Genomic DNA, 16,662 nt, shown 5'->3' with positions numbered 1-16,662 from the left:
CGCCGTGGCCTCTCCCGCTGTGGAGCACAGGCTCCGGACACGCGGGCTCAGTGGCCATGGCTCACGGGCCCAGCCCCTCCACGGCATGGGGGATCTTCCTGGACCGGGGCACGAACCCGCGTCCCCTGCATCGGCAGGCAGACCCTCCACCACTGTGCCACCAGGGAAGCCCCCAGAGTTAGTCATTTTATATGTCTCTCTCTTCTGCTAGACTACCACTAATTAAAGGGTATGTCATATGTATTTAAAAGCAAAGAACAGGTATTCAGTATATGATTGTGAAATTAAATTGCTTAATGTAGGAGAGAAGAGAGAAAAGTTGGTGAAAGGTGAAAAAAATAGACTAAATTCAATTTGTGGTACTTGCCATTGATGCTTTATGTGCAAAAGACCACTGAAAGAAATTGGAGGTTATTACACATAGTACCAAGCACCTCACTTATTAGTAAGTCTCCTCTCTGACAGCGTCAACTACATAGAATCCAGATGCCTTGGACATATGCTCTTCTGTCAAGCATCTCGTTAGGGAAATGGGCCACTTTATTCTTGGTCTATGTGTTTAATGTAGGGTTGATCTCACCTGCTAGGTCTAGGTATGAGAATACCCTGTACAACAAGGTCTGTGTAATCACAACACCTCAGAGACAGGTTCAGGAGTTCATGACTCAAGCAAAGTTGGTAAGAGACCTACTCAGAGGATTTTGTTAGAACTGTTAGAAAATAACATTCCTTTATTTCCTGGAATTATTACCTCTCCAAAAATTTAAGCCTAGAGCTGCCAGGGATCATCCTCACCATCTCACAGAAAGAATTTAGCCCATAAATAATCCAACGTGGGAAAAGTAGAGTAGAGCGAAAGTAGAGTAGAAAGAGATGCTCAGATGACTTGTTTAGATCATCCACTGAGTTCAGCAGCCCCTCTAGCCAGTTGTACCCAGAACTTTAGATTTATGATATTTGGAAACATAAGAAACCTAACCAATATTATAAATAGAAAATGGGCTTGTACTTTCCAAGTAGCAGACCTTAAAATGTGGAATGTGCTGAATAGAGATAGATTGAATGGCAATGGAGATTTCCCTCCCAAGGCTTCAATATTGGCATATTTTTATATACATAATCGAAGTAGTCATCAAACTGCTACCTATTTTAGATAAAATGTCTTTTAAGGTTTTTATTTTAGGTCCCTAAAAATTGCCAGACTGTGAATAGCTTCATGTAAATGTGACTTGGTGAAATAGACATCACTCACAGGTGTTAGTCATCGAGCTAGAGGCAATAATTAGATAAAACTTGGGTTAGTTCCCTTTGTAGATAGAGTGTTTTGTACTTTTAATTCAAGTTGGAATAGTAGAGTTATGTCGAAACTAGAATTTTGAAATTCTGTGGGAAGAGAGGTGTGCATTCACAGTCAAAGTTTGGAATGTAGTGGACACAGTGACCACAATAACTATGTGAAGCCACGTTTCCACCATTTTCAAACTATGGCGCTCAAGGGAACCTGACTCACCCTGTGAGTTCAGGAAAAAGCATGAGGCACAGTCCTGACTATCAGAGTAAGATGGAGGTTAATTCAAGAATACGAATACAACCAAACCAGGCCAATCAGTGCCCACCTCAAAACATTTGCAGCATAAGAGCACTCTTCTTTTAAATTTTATTTTATCTATTTTTTATACAGCAGGTTCTTACTAGTTAACTGTTTTATACATATTAGTGTATACATGTCAATCCCAATCTCCCAGTTCATCCCACCACCACCACCACCTCTCCCTATCCCCCCTTGCTGTCCATATGTTTGTTCTCTACATCTGTGTCTCTATTTCTGCCTTGCAAACCAGTGCATCTGTACCATTTTTCTAGATTCCACATATATGCTTTAATATATGATATTTGTTTTTCTCTTTCCGACTTACTTCACTCTGTATGACAGTCTCTAGGTCCATCCACACCTCTACAGATGACCCAATTTTGTTCCTTTTTATGGCTGAATAATATTCCATTGTATATATGTACCACTTCTTCTTTATCCATTCATCTGTCGATGGGCATTTAGGTTGCTTCCATGACCTGGCTATTGTAAACAGTGATGCAGTGAACATTGGGGTGCATGTGTCTTTTTGAATTATTTTATGCCCAGTAGTAGAATTGCTGGGTCATATGGTAATTCTATTTTTAGTTTTTTAAGGAACCTCCATACTGTTTTCCATAGTGGCTGTATCAATATACATTCCCACCAACAGTGCAAGGGTGTTCCCTTTTCTCCCCACCTTCCCCAGCATTTGTTGTTTCTAGATATTCTCATGATGACCCTTCTAAGTGGTGTGAGGTGATACCACATTGTAGTTTTGATTTACATTGCTCTAATAATTAGTGATGTTGAGCAGCTTTTCATGTGCCTCTTGGCTATCTTATGTCTTCTTTGGACAGATGTCTATTTAGGTCTTCTGTGCATTTTTTGATTGGGTTGTTGGTTTCTTTAATATTGAGCTGCATGAGCTGTTTATATACTTTGGAGATTAACCCTTTCTCCATTGATTAATTTGTAAAAATTTTCTCCCATTCTGAGGGTTGTCTTTTCATCTTGTTTATAATATGCTGTGCAAAAGCTTTTAAGTTTCATTAGGTCCCATTTCTTTATTATTGTTTTTATTTCCATTAATCTAGGAGGTGGGTCAAAAAAGATCTTGCTGTGATTTATGTCAAAGAGTGTTCCGCCTGTGTTTTCCTCTAAGAGTTTTATAGTGTCCGGTCTTAGATTTAGGTCCTGAATCCATTTTAAGTTTATTTTTGTGTATGGTGTTACAGAGTGTTCTAATTTCATTCTTTTACATGTAACTGTCAGGTTCTCCCAGCACCACTTACTGAAGAGACTGTCTTTTCTTTATTGTATATCCTTGCCTCCTTTGTCATAGATTAGTTGATCATAGGTGCATGGGTTTATCTCTGAGCTTTCTATCCTGTTCCATTGATCTATATTTCTGATTTTGTGCCAGTACCATATTGTCTTAATTACTGTAGCTTTGTAGCATAGTCTGAAGTCAGGGATTCTGATTCCTCCAGCTCTGTTTTTTTCCCTCAAGTTTGCTTTGGCTATTTGGGATCTTTTGTGTCTCCATACAAATTTTAAGATTTTTTGTTATATAGTTCTGTAAAAAATGCCATTGGTAGTTTGATAGGGATTGCATTGAATCTGTAGACTGCATTGGGTAGTGTAGTCATTTTCAAAATATTGATTCTTCCAATCCAAGAATATGGTATATCTCTCCATCTGTTTGTGTCATCTTTGATTTCTTTCAAGAGTGTCTTATAATTTTCTGAGTACAGGTCTTTTACCTCCTTAGGTAGATTCATTCCTAGGTATTTTATTCTTTTTGTTGCAGCGGTGAATGGGGTTATTTCCTTAATTTCTCTTTCTGATCTTTTGTTGTTAGTGTATAGGAATGCAAGAGATTTCTGTGCATTACTTTTGTATCCTGCTACTTTACCAAATTTATTGATTAGCTCTAGTAGTTTTCTGGTGGCATCTTTATGATTCTCTATGTATAGTATCATATCATCTGCAAACAGTGACAGTTTTACTTCTTTTCTGATTTGGACTCCTTTTGTTTCTTTTTCTTCTCTAATTGCCATGGCTATGACTTCCAAAACTATGTTGAATAAAAGTGGTGAGAGTGGACATCCTTGTCTTGTTCCTGATCTTAGAGGAAATGCTTTCTGTTTTTCACCATTGAGAACGATGTTTGCTGTAGGTTTGTCATATATGACCTTTATTATATTGAGGTAGGTTCCATCTGTGTCCACTTTCTGGAGAGTTTTTATCATAAATGGGTGTTGAATTTTGTCAAAAGCTTTTTCTGCATCTATTGAGATGATCATATAGTTTTTATCGTTCAGTTTGTTAATATGGTACATCATGTTGATTGATTTGAGTATATTGAAGAATCCTTGCATCCCTGGGATAAATCCCACTTGATCATGGTGCATGATCCTTTTAATGTGTTGTTGGATTCTGTTTGCTACTCTTTTGTTGGGGATTTTTGCATCTATATTCATCAGTGATATTGGTGTGTAATTTTCTCTTTTTGTAGTATCTTTGTCTGGTGTTGCTGTCAGTGTGATGGTGGCCTCATAGAATGAGTTTGGGAGTGTTCCTCCCTCTGCAATTTTTTGGAAGAGTTTGAGAAGGCTGGGTGTTAACTCTTCTCTAAATGTTTGATAGAACTCACCTGTGAAGCCATCTGGTCCTGGACTTCTGTTTGTTGGTCACAGTTTCAATTTCATTACTTGTGATTGGTCTGTTCATATTTTCTATTTCTTCCTGGTTCAGTCTTAGAAGGTTATAACTTTTTAAGTATTTGTCCATTTCTTCAAGGTTGTCTATTTTATTGTCATAGTGTTGCTTGTAGTCATCTCTTATCATGCTTTGTATTTCTGTGGTGTCCGTTGTAACTTCTCCTTTTTCATTTCTGATTTTATTGGTTTGAGTCCTCTCCCTCTTTTTCTTGTTGAGTCTGGCTAAAGGTTTTTCAATCTTGTTTATCTTCTCAAAGAAACAGCTTTTAGTTTTATTGGTCTTTGCTATTGTTTTGTTTGTTTCTATTTCATTTATTTCTGATCTGATCTTTATGATTTCTTTCCTTCTACTAACTTTAGGTTTTGTTTGTTCTTCTTTCTCTTGTTCCTTTAGGTGTAAGGTTAGATTGTTTATTTGAGATTTTTCTTGTTTCTTGAGGTAGGATTGTATTGCTTTAAACTTCCCTCTTAGAACTGCTTTTGCTGCATCCCATAGGTTTTGGATCATCGTGTTTTCATTGCCATTTGTCTTTAGATATTTTTTGATTTCCTCTTTGTTTTCTTCAGTGACTGCTTGATTATTTAGTAAACTATTGTTTAGCCTCCATGTGTTTGTGTTTTGTATGTTTTTTTCCCTGTAATTGATTTCTAATCTCATAGCTTGTGGTCAGAAAAGATGCTTGAAATGATTTCAATTTTCTTAAATTTACTGAGGCTTGATTTGTGACCCAAGATGTGATCTATCCTGGAGAATGTTCCGTGTGCAATTGAGAAGAAAGTGTAATCTGCTATTTTGGGTGGATGTTCTATAAATATCAATTCAATCTATCTGGTCTATTGTGTCATTTAAAGCTTGTGTTTCCTTAATAATTTTCTGTCTGGATGCTCTGTCCATTGGTGTAAGTGATGTGTTAAAGTCCCCTACTGTTATTGTGTTACTGTTGATTTCCTCTTTTATAGCTGTTAACATTTGCCCTATGTATTGAGGGTCTCCAATGTTGGGTGCATATATATTTATAATTGTTATATTTCTTGTTGGTTTGATCTGTTGATCATTATGTAATGTCCATCCTTGTAACCTTCTATATTTTAAAGTCTATTTTCTCTGATATGAGTATTGCTACTCCAGCTTTCTTTTGATTTCAATTTGCATGGAATATCTTTTTCCATCCCCTCACTTTCAGTCTGTATGTGTCCCCAAGTCTGAAGTGGTTCTCTTGTAGACAGCGTACATATGGGACTTGTTTTTGTATGCATTCAGCAAGCGTGTGTCTTTTTGTTGCAGCATTTATTCCATTCACATTTAAGGTAATTATCAATATGTATGTTCCCATTACCATTTTCTTAATTTTTGGGGGGTTTGTTTCTGTAGGTCCTTTTCTTCTCTTGTGTTTCCTACTCAGAGAAGTTCCTTTAGCATTTGTTGTAAAGCTGGTTTGGTAGTGCTGAATTCTCTTAGTTTTTGCTTGTCTGTAAAGCTTTTGATTTCTCCATCAAATCTGAATGAGACCCTTGCCGGGTAGAGTAATCTTGGGTGTAGGTTCTTCCCTTTCATCACTTTAAATATATCGTGCCACTCCCTTCTGGCTTGTAGAGTTTCTGCTGAGAAATCAGCGGTTAACCTTATGGGAGTTCCCTTGTATGTTGTCATTTTTCCCTTGTTCCTTTCAATAATTTTTCTTTGTCTTTAATCTTGTCAGTTTGATTACTGTGTGTCTCAGTGTATTTCTCCTTGGGTTTATCCTACCTGGAGCTCTCTGCACTTCCGGGACTTGGGTGGCTATTTCCTGTTCCATGTTAGGGAAATTTTCAACTATAATCTCTTCAAATATTTTCTCGGGTCTTTTCCCTCTCTCTTCTCCTTCTGGGACCCCTATAATGCGAATTTTGTTGAGTTTAATGCTGTCCTAGAAGTCTCTTCGGCTGTCTTCATTTCTTTTCATTCTTTTTTCTTTATTCTGTTCCATTGCAGTGAATTCCACCATTCTGTCTTCCAGGTCACTTATCCACTCTTCTGCCTCAGTTATTCTGCTGTTGATTCCTTGTAGTATATTTTTCATTTCCATTATCATACTTTTCATCTCTGTTTGTTTGTTCTTTAATTCTTCTATGTGTTTGTTCTTCAGTTCTTCTAGATCTTTGTTAAACATTTCTTGCATCTTCTTGATCTTTGCCTCCATTCTTTTTCCGAGGTCCTGGATCATCTTCACAATCATTATTCTGAATTCTTTTTCTGTAATGTTGCTTATCTCTAATTCATTTAGTTGTTTTTTGGGGATTTTATCTTGTTCCTTCATCTGGGACATATTCCTCTGCCTTTTCATTTTGTCTGTCTTTCTGTGAATGTGGCTTTTGTTCCACAGGCTGCAGAATTGTAGTTCTTCTTGCTTCTGCTGTCTTCCCTCTGGCGGATGAGGCTATCTAAAAGGCTTGTGGAAGCTTCCTGATGGGAGGGACTGGCAGTGGATAGTGCTAGGTGTTGGTTGTTGCTCTGGTGGGCAGAGCTCAGTAAAACTTTAATCCTCTTGTCTGCTGATGGGTGGGGCTAGGTTCCCTCCCTGTTAGTTTTTTGCCCTGAGTCGACCCAGCACTGGCGCTTACCTGGCTCTTTGGTGGGGCCAATGGTATACTCTGGGAGGGCTCACACCAAGGAGTACTTCCCAGAACTTCTGCTAGTGTTCTTGTCCTTGCGGTGAGCCATAGTTACCCCCTGCCTCTGCAGGAGACCCTCTAACACTAGCAGGTAGGTCTGGTTCAGTCTCCCATGGGGTCACTGCTCCTTCCCCTGGGTCCTGATGTGCCCACTACTTTGTGTGTGCCCTCCACGATTGGAGTCTCTGCTTATCCCAGTCCCGTTAAAGTCCCGCAATCAAATCCTGCTAGCCTTCAACGTCTGATTCTCTGGGAATTCCTCCTCCTGTTGCCAGACCCCCATGTTGGGAAGCTTGGTGTGGGACTCAGAACCTTCACTCCAGTGGATGGACCTCTGTGGTATAAGTGTTCTCCAGTTTGTGAGTCACTTACCCAACGGCCATGGGATTTGATTTTATTGTGCTTGTGCCCCTCCTACCATCTAATTGCAGCTTCTCCCCTTTCCTTGGATGTGGGGCATCTTTTTTGGTGCATTCCAGTGTCCTCCCATCAATGATTGTTCAGGAGTGAGAAGAGCACTCTTTTTCATCCTGCTGTTAGCTAAGCTGCTGGTGACTACTTCTACAAATGTGAAGAAAGCCTATTTGAAAGTGAAAACAAAACAAGAAATCAGAGCTGAAAATGGAAAAAAAATGATGGTGAAAGAGAGAGAGGAAAGAAGAAAATGAAGGACGGGAGGAAGGGAGGAAAGGATGAAGGAAGGGAGGGAGGGAGGACAAAGAGGAAACCTTTCAGTATTCTTGGATCCAGTTTTTATTGAGGCTAGACGTATTTCTGGTATTCTCTACAATGTGAGTCAATAAATTGTCTTTGGCCTAGTCAACTTTGAGTCAAAAATAAAATTGAGTTGTATTTCTGTTATTTGCAACCAAGAGAGTAGTTACAAAGATCACATTTTAAGAGACAGATTTCCAGGTAGATAAAAGAAATATCAAAAGGTTCAACTTTAGAAGCTCATGTGTTTCTCTCATGTGAAAAAAACCTTAGATCTTAATCCACAGCCAATATGATAGTATAATTTTGCAAGCAATTCCAACAAATTTGGTTTTTTGAGTTTTCAGCTTTAAGAAGATAAAATCCAGCTGATTTGTTATAGGGAAAATGCTATGGACAGGCATATTAATGACAGTAAGTTATAACTGACTGCATGATATGAAAGGAAAGATATAAAATCTGTGAAAATTTTACACAAATACTAGAAAAATCTATAGTTATATAAGGACAACTAAAATATGAATAAAGGACTTACAATGAGTGCCATTTATTGAGACATAATCAGTTAATTTTATTGTTACCTAATTTAGTTCTCATAACCATTCTGTGAGGTAGGTGTGATTATGTTTCCTGTTCTCCAAATTGGAAGCTGACTCTCACAGAGGTGGCCTTAATCATCATATATTGCTGGTGAATTAGTTAGGGTAATACAGGTGAAGCTCTAGTAACAAATACATCTCAACATTTCTGTGGCTTAACCCTATAAGTCCTTGCAGGACATTTGGTCCTCTCCAAAACATCCATAAGACATTTGGTTTATGCCAAAACTTCTGTGATATTTCATCGTATCCAAAACCATTTGGCATGGACCAAATATGCTCATGTATGTTTTGGATAGGACCAAATTTTTACACCTTTTGGCATGAACCAAATGTCTTATGTACATTTTGGACAGGACCAAATGATTACTAACCCTGTAAGTGTATTTCTTGCGTAACAGTTTTGAGCAGATAATAAGGTCTGCAGAGTAGCTCTCCTCTCTGCTATCCTCGGTACTTGACTTTGAACATCACAGTCACAGAAAATAGAGAGACCATGGAGGAGCCTGTGAGGGAAGATTTTATAGACCAGATCTTGAAGTGGCACATACCATTTCCATGATATTCCATGCACAGAACTTACTGCAAGGGAGGCTGCTTTATGTTGCCTAGCTGTGGGCTCAAAAAAGAACGAACCATTTTTAACGGATAGCTAGAGGTATTGCCTTCCTTGTTTACTTTAAAAATTTTAGTTAATATAGTGTTAATACAATTACAGAGAAAGGTGCACTGGAAAAAGAAGAAAACAACCATAAAAAACTTTAAAATAAATCCCTTTTAAGACACTAGAAACTAGAACAAGTTCCTGTATAGATAATTGTCAAAAGTAAAGATAGGGTAAAACTGAAAATTCCCAAAGGAAAAATTATTATTAAGTTGATTATGTTTTCACATTTCAGAAGATCAATAAAGTTTTAGAAGGAGCATGGGATTTGAAATCAAAGAGAACTGGGTTTAAATTCTAGCTTGAACATTAACTAACCATTTGATATTGGATAGCTATCATCTCTGAGCTTCTTTTTCTTTGGTGGAAAATGGGTAGAATACATACCAAATAAAATTTTTATAAAGACTGAAGTTGATATAAATAAAGGATCATTATGTGTTAATTGCTACTCTTAACATTGTTGTGTAAAAAAAAAATTAAGTAGCTAGTTCATTTTAATTGTATTTCCCTGTTTAAAATGCTCAGCTGTGGATTTTTATATTTCCCCAGTAGTACAGAATTTACCTTGAGCTGGGATTTGGGGTGAGGGAGTGATGTGGTGAACAAGTAGTTTTAGATGGAAAAAGCAAAGGACTGTAGGGGCAGAGAATGAGGTGGGTCAGGGGTGTGTTTTGTCCTCTAAAGCCACATAAAATTCATGTGACTACTCTTTAAATTTCTGTGGTGGACTAAATTATTTGTTGTGTTTTTAGATTCACTGCATTAAGTGGCTTGAAAGCTTGGTTTTTCTCACTTTCTTGGAATCCAATCTCATATAGTGTTTATGGGAGTATTTATTTGTCCATCAGGATTTCAGCAAGAGTAAATACTGTGAGAATAAAAGCTAATTAGAATAAAACAAACCATCACTAACTCCCCAACAATAATAAAAATTAAGCTTAACTATGGACCTCAGCTGTCCTTGAAGATTTAATTTGCTTTTTCTAATTCTTTCTAGTTACCTTATTTTTGGTATCTGCATTACTAATTGTGAAATACTGAAGTAATGCTTTGAGGTATAAATCTTTATAGTTTCATTATCTCTAGCATAGAGCATAATGCCTTATATGAAGCAGATTTTGCATGTACTTATGTATGTATGTATGTGTATTCAGTGTTTAATGTACTCAGCCTATATCTCAGAAAATGTGAGACTGAAGAAATGCAAACACAGTATGTGGTTAATTGGTTGCTTTTAAAAATAATGTATTCATTTACTTTCATTGTTATCTTTTAGCACATTAAACTCCCTTGACCAGAAGTGTTCTTTCTTACTTTCTAGTTGGTAACCAGGCATTCATCCATTCATTCATTTATTCATAATTAATTCATTTGTTTAGCATAGAACCCTTTTCTCCTCACCATTTTCTCTTCAATGACTCTTATTTATCTTTCAAGTCTCAGAGTATAGGTTTCTCCTTCTGGAAAACCTTCCCTTATCCCAAATTCAGGAGAAATATTCTTTTTTTTTTTTAACATCTTTATTGGAGTATAATTGCTTTACAATGGTGTGTAAGTCTCTGCTGTATAACAAAGTGAATCAGCTATACATACACATCTATCCCCATGTCACCTCCCTCTTGTGTCTCCCTCCCACCCTCCCTATCCCACCCCTCTAGGTTGTCAAAAAGCATGGAGCTGATCTCCCTGTGCTATGCAGCTGCTTCCCACTAGCTATCTATTTTACATTTGGTAGTATATATATGTCAGTGCCACTCTCTCACTTTGTCCCAGCTTACCCTTCCCCCTCCCCGTGTCCTCAAGTCCATTATCTACGTCTGTGTCTTTATTCCTGCCCCTCGGTTCATCAGAACCATTTTTTTTTTTAGATTCCATATATATGTGTTAGCATACGGTATTTGTTTTTCTCTTTCTGACTTACTTCACTCTGTATGACAGACTCTAGGTCCATCTACCTCACTACAAATAACTCAATTTCGTTTCTTTTTATGGCTGAGTAATATTCCATTGTATATATGTGCCACATCTTCTTTATCCATTCATCCGATGATGGACACTTAGGTTGTTTCCATCTCCAGGCTATTGTAAATAGAGCTGCAATGAATATTTTGGTACATGACTCTTTTTGAATTATGGTTTTCTCAGGGTATATGCCCAGTAGTGGGATTGCTGGGTCATATGGTAGTTCTATTTTTTTGTTTTTAAAGGAACCTCCACACTGTTCTCCATAGTGACTGTATCAATTTACATTCCCACCAACAGCACAAGAGGGTTCCCTTTTCTCCACACCCTCTCCAGCATTTTTTTTTGTAGTTTTTTGTTGATGGCCATTCTGACTGGTGTGAGGTTATACCTCATTGTGGTTTTGATTTGCATTTCTCTAATGATTGGTGATGTTGAGTATCTTTTCATGTTTGTTGGCAATCTGTATGTTTTCTTTGGAGAAATGTCTATTTAGGTCTTCTGCCCGTTTTTGGATTGGGTTGTTTGGTTTTTTGATACTGAGCTGCATGAGCTGCTTGTATATTTTGGAGATTAATCCTTTATCTGTTGATTCATTTGCAAATATTTTCTCCCATTCTGAGGGGTGGGTTTTAGTCTTGTTTATGGTTTCCTTTGCTGTGCAAAAGCTTTTAAGTTTCATTAGGTCCCATTTGTTTACTTTTGTTTTTATTTCCATTTCTCTAGGAGGTGGGTCAAAAAGGATCTTGCTGTGATTTATGTCATAGAATGTTCTGCCTGTGTTTTCCTCTAAGACTTTTATAGTGTCTGGCCTTACCTTTAGGTCTTTAATCCATTTTGAGTTTATTTTTGTGTATGATGTTAGGAAGTGCTCTAATTTCATTCTTTTATATGTAGCTGTCCAGTTTTCTGAGCACCACTTATTGAAGAGGCTGTCTTTTCTCATATTCTTTTTTAATTTGATAGAGCTGAGTAGTTCCTCTGTTAAACCATACTGCATTTGCATATTTGTCTCTTCTCATATTAAATTCAGTAAAGAAATCAACAACCAAAATTATTAAAAAGATATCCATTCTTTGCTCACTATTTCTCAAAGAATGCCACCTCTAATTTTTAACCCAAAGCAATAGTTCTTAAAATTGTTTGCCATAGTAGGTGCCCTTGAAGCTTCTCTCCAGGCCCTATTTTTCCTTCCTCACCAAAAGTACTTCCCCAAATTGAGGCCAAAGTACTCTTGGCTCTTTCACCCCTCCTGTCACCTACCTGGGCCTATGGTTTTCTTTTCTTCCTTCTTCAGTATGATATCTTCCCATGCAGTGCTCTGCTCAGAGCAGTGTGCAGATTCATACTGATCCTAGAAATAAATGTATGGTGCCAACAGAAATGAGAAAAGTACAGAAACTGAAAGGAAACACTTAGAATCCTTTATAGCGTATTGATGAGTTGTTTCGTGTGATGAATCTAGTAACAAAACATGAACTTGAATTTTGTCTTTTTTAATTTCATTTTTATATTACTTTATTTTTATTGTATTTAAAAATTATATTGGTGTTTGATGAATTGGGAAAAAGCTAGTCCGTCAGCACAGTTTGAGAAACATTGTTCTAGTTTCTTTAGGGGTTGATATACAATGTATTTAACTACCTTTACAGCACATATACCATCTAATTGGAATGGAAGCCAAAACAAGCCATGTTTTTTGCCTTCTGAACAAGTGTTTGAATATCATCCCCACCTCTCCTAGAGGTCTCTCTTTCCTGATTTCCCCAGTCCTATAAAACAGCTCAGGAACAAAGCAAGCCTTTACATGGTGAGGCAGCAGGAGAGGCCAAGAAGCCAAAGACAAAGTCCTCCTTTGCAGCCTGCTAAAAGTCTAGGGAGGGTGGCAGGCAAGAGAGGTAGAAAGGGTCAGAGGCTAGGGTTTGTCAAGTACATATAATTTAACATCTTTTAACAAAATATAAAATTATTTTAGAGGAAAAGGACCGAAGACCTGATATACATTTATATATGAGGTTAATCTCTTTTGTTACGGATTTGAAATTTCAGTTTTTTAAGAGATAATAGCGGATATCCAAAGGGAAGGATGTTAAGAAAGATAATGCAGGAAGATAAGAAGAGATATTGAGTTTAAAAATGACTTTATTAGACACTTTGTGCTTCATTATAAAGATTTTGAATAAGACCATAGAAATCAAGATGGAAAGAAGGAAACTTCTGTTTAAGTTAGGTTACTTTTCATGTGTCTATTATTATCCAGTTTATTTGATTGTGTCTGATTTTATAACAAAAATTCCACAAATGCTCTAGCTACTGCTGTACTTTTAATCCAAACACGCTATATATTCTACTTTAAAACAATTTCTTTAATGGTCTATTGAGCTACTTAAATTCTTAGATGGCAGTGTTTCTAAAAATAAAATGTTTATGAGATAAATTGTCTTGAGAGATATGTATTTGTTAGGCCATTTGCATCCCATTTTGAAAATGGCTTCAGGTTGGCTTTCTGCCTCCTCCTTTGTTTTCTAAAGGCATTGCCTTGGGACCCACATACTTTGCTTTCTCAAAGCTTTTATTATACAGGAAATACTTTGCATTATTTAGGAAGGCATTTAAAAATAACATGGTTAGCCACCTTCCTTCTAGCATCAGTAATCTCTTCCTTTTGCTCACATCATCCTTAGATTTCACATGTTGATTCATGTGATAAATTGATCATTTTATGAGGTAAGTAGGCTGTATAAACCATTCTCCACTCATATACGCTGGCTACATCTTTCTCTTCCATTCATATTTACTGCTTAAAATATCATCACATTCAGATAGCTCTCAAATCACCTTCAGTTGTAAGCATTCTCCTTGTTGACAATCTCAATTGTCAAGAGCCTAATGAATACTTTTACTTGCATATACCTGGGTTCCTTAAACATAGTACATTTGAAATGAAATGAATTTTCTCTACCCACTCTCATTCTCATCCCTGATGGAATAATTTACTCTTTTTTATTGTCATTATTTTTATTAGTGGTGACACCAATCTTCCAGTTGCCTGGGATACAATATCTTATCCTTCTCCCTTTCCCCTTTATGTGATTAGTCACTAAATCATGATTTTAGCTCAAAAATATCTTTTGTATCTTATCTCATCTTTTCTCTTCTTACTTCTCTTCCTTGGGCCTGCACTTTACTTCTTACTTTAAATTTCTTGCCATCAATTTCACTCCCCATTCTACCACTAATATTTTCTTTCTGAATCACAGGTTGGTTCATAATGACCTTTCCTCATCTCAAAAATCTTCCAGTTTTCTACTACTTGCAGAATAAATCTAAACTCTTTTGCATGGAATTCAAGGCCTTTCAAGATATGTGGCTTAATATAAATAAGAACCTCACTGAATTCAGTATATTCCTCATTTCTAGGACTTGCCCTTTCACATGTCTCTATCTTTTGGAATATTTTTCTTTTTAATTCTTTTGTTCACGTATCATTGTTCTCCTAAACTTTCAGTTTACCTGAATCGCTTCCTTATTTCCTGTACCTAGGAGGCTCATTCCTGTGAAATCCTAGGGTAATTGGTTTGTATCGCTGCTTTGCTTTGGCTTTATTACAAATATAGTGTAGTTTTATCAGAGATTCATTTAACTTAATCACCTATATATGTGCTCAGAATTTCAATAGTACTGTTGAATCTACCTCTACCTGCCATACGTTTCAAAGAAAGCATGAGTTGAAAGTCATAGATTTTGAGTTCTCCATATTGGTCTCAGTTCCCACAGGCTTTTGGTAACAGTATCTTGCTGAGTTATGGCCTGATGTGGTCCTTGTTTGGAAGAATGTAGCATATTTTGTGTATTTTAACAATGTCCCAAAATACTAGTCAAATGGTAAAGAAATAATTTTCTTTTTTTTTTTGTGGTACGCGGGCCTCTCACTGCTGTGGCGTCTCCCGCAGCGGAGCACAGGCTCCGGACGCGCAGGCTCAGCGGCCATGACTCACGGGTACAGCCGCTCCGCGGCATGTGGGATCTTCCCGGACCGGGGCACGAACCCGCGTCCCCTGCATCGGCAGGAGGACTCTCAACCTCTGCACCACCAGGGAAGCCCAAGAAATAATTCTTACTAGCTTATTCCTTCTCAGCCTATGCTGGACTGATTTAGAGATGTATGTTCATTTCCAGTGTGGCATTTTCCTAAGGAGATTTTTGATTTTTGAATATGAAGCAAATCTGCAAACTTTTAGGTTTTAAACTTTTAGTTTTAGAGTTTTGAGTTTCCTGTGGGCATATGTATGTCATTTGTTTCCTTTTTAGTACATATCACATTGCTCTACTCATAGTGTTTAGGGCATGCTCTTTAAGCTAGATTTATTTTGGCTGTGTCTAAACAACATGGGCCTCAGAGAGAGCAAATAGTCTCAAGTAATATTAGGATTCTTCTATTCTGCTGTTTTTGTTGTATGGTAGGAATTCTATATATCCTCTCCTTTAACACTTCATGATCAATTGAAACATTCTACAGGAAGTCCTTACTACTGCTTTTGTGAATTACTAGAATTGGTAAGAATATTAACTTCTTGTTTCAGTAAGTAAAAGTGCTGGGCTGATCTGATTGGATTTGCTTGAAATTTAAGGAGAAGAAAGTTCACCTCAGCCCTCCAAAGACTCAGAAAACAGTGTCAAGTGGCTCACAAATGTGGTGAGTTTGTGTCATGTGGATTCAGACTCACAAATTATAGTTAACTGTGACTTCCAGGCATTTTCAGTGCTTTTAGTTTGATCAAGAAAACAGTGGTTTAATGTACTTACATGAATATGTATACATATATGTATATAACTTTATATATGACATATACATATAACCATATACCATTATTACATTTTAGAAATAATAAACTCTCCCTTTCTATGATGTTGTGACATTTTAATGCCTTTGCAGGAAAAAATGACATAGAGTCTTCTGCAAGTTATAGCATTTCATTTTTACACTTTAGAGATTTCATCTTTTGATGGAATCCTTTTTATAACCTGAATAATGTAAGGTTATGTTGTCTCTCATTCCACCTTTGATCATCCTCTCAGCAGAGAAAGACTAATGTCATCATCATTAAGCTCTGGAAGAATTTCCTGCTGGTTTTTTAGATAATCACAATATTTTTCATTTTATGAAAAGCATGAAAGAAGTTTCTACTTCTCTTTCTTATTTCTTATATTGAGTGTTTGGGTTGGAGTCAAAAAGGAGTAATAAAATAAGGATCCTGAATAAAGCAATCTTAACTGTCTTTCTAAATTAAACTTTCTCCCAGAAGTATTGTCCCATGTGATTTCTGGATAGACCTCTGCCAGAAAATGAGGCTTTGGATTTAGGAACCAGGTTAGATGTTTATCTAAATTGTCATATTTCAACTAGATCTTTAAACCTCATCGTGGATAGCGAAGTACAGTAGCTACCAGAAATCTAGCCTGAAACTGAAAGCTTATTTTTTTTAGTGTTTGGCTTGCTATCCTGCCTAATATTTTCTACCACCATTCACATTCCAATTAAGCTATTGAGAATAGATTTCAGTTCTATTATGTTAATGCTATATTTTGGGTAGAGCTTTTTCATAATTGGAATATGATAAATACTATATGAAATTATTTCATTTATGCAAAGCATATCTGCTATGCTTATATCAATGTCAAGGAATATTATTAGTATCTGGACTGCTCTAGAATGATGGTGGAATCTGAATAATTAATTGTCTGCTGAAAGGTCAGCTTGGTTGTCTCCAC

Source organism: Neophocaena asiaeorientalis, unplaced genomic scaffold (genome assembly GCF_003031525.2).
Source record: "Neophocaena asiaeorientalis asiaeorientalis breed wild unplaced genomic scaffold, Neophocaena_asiaeorientalis_V1.1 scaffold19, whole genome shotgun sequence".
NCBI classification, from domain to species: domain Eukaryota; kingdom Metazoa; phylum Chordata; class Mammalia; order Artiodactyla; family Phocoenidae; genus Neophocaena; species Neophocaena asiaeorientalis.
Note: the sequence above shows the minus strand (reverse complement) of the source record.